Source organism: Galeopterus variegatus, unplaced genomic scaffold, assembly GCF_000696425.1.
Source record: "Galeopterus variegatus unplaced genomic scaffold, G_variegatus-3.0.2 Scaffold9255, whole genome shotgun sequence".
Taxonomy (NCBI): Eukaryota; Metazoa; Chordata; class Mammalia; order Dermoptera; family Cynocephalidae; genus Galeopterus; species Galeopterus variegatus.
Window position 1 is genome coordinate 1 of NW_007735366.1, and position 1,002 is coordinate 1,002.

A 1,002-nucleotide genomic window follows, 5' to 3' on the forward strand; every position below is an offset into this window, starting at 1 on the left:
GAAAAAAAAATTTAATTCTTTCTAATGCATACCTTCAGAGAGATCTGAAAGGAGTTTGTATTGTTAAGAATAAGACTTTCGCGGCGGCGCTCCCGCTGAGGGTTCGGATCCCACATACAGACCGGCCCGCTCACTGGCTGAGCGAGGTACAGGCGCAACGCCGAGGGTTGCGATCCCGTTGCCGGTCCCGGTCCGGTACGGGCGCGACACTGAGGGTTGCGATCCGTTTCCGGTCACCGAAAAAAAAGACAAAAAGGAAAAAAAAAAAAAAAAAAAAGAATAAGACTTTCACAGAAATAGAAAAATCCATTCTAAAATTCATATGGAATCACAAGCGACCCCAAATAGCCAAAACAATTTTTAAAAAGTACAAAGGTGGAGGTCCCACACTTCTTGATTTCAAAACTTACTACAATGCTATGTAATCAAAACAGTGTGGTACTGACATAAAGAGAAATATATATTGACCAAAGGAATAAAGTAGAGAGCTCAGAAATAGACATCCACATATATGGTCAAATGATTTTCAATAAGAGTCCAAAACAATTCAGAAAGGAAAGGGCAGTATTTTTAGCAAGTCATGATGAGAAAATTGTATATCCACACACAAAAGACTGAGTTGGATCCTTACCTTACACCATACATAAAAATGGATCAAAGATCTAATAGGAACAGCTAAACCTATAAAACTCTTAGAAAAAAACATAATATGAAAAGCTTTATGACATTGGATTTTGCAAATAATTTCTTGGATCTGACACCAAAAACACAAGCAACAAAAGAAAAAAACAGACAAACTGGACTTGAAATTAAGAACTTTGTTCATCAAAGAACACTATAAACAGACTGAAGAGGCAACACATGGAATGGGAAAAAATATCTGCAAATCATTCTCAGGGGATTAATATCCAGAATATATAAAGAACTACTAAAACTGAACAACAAAAAAGCAAGCAACCTGTTTCAATAGGCAAAGGACTTGAATAGACATTTCTCCAAAGA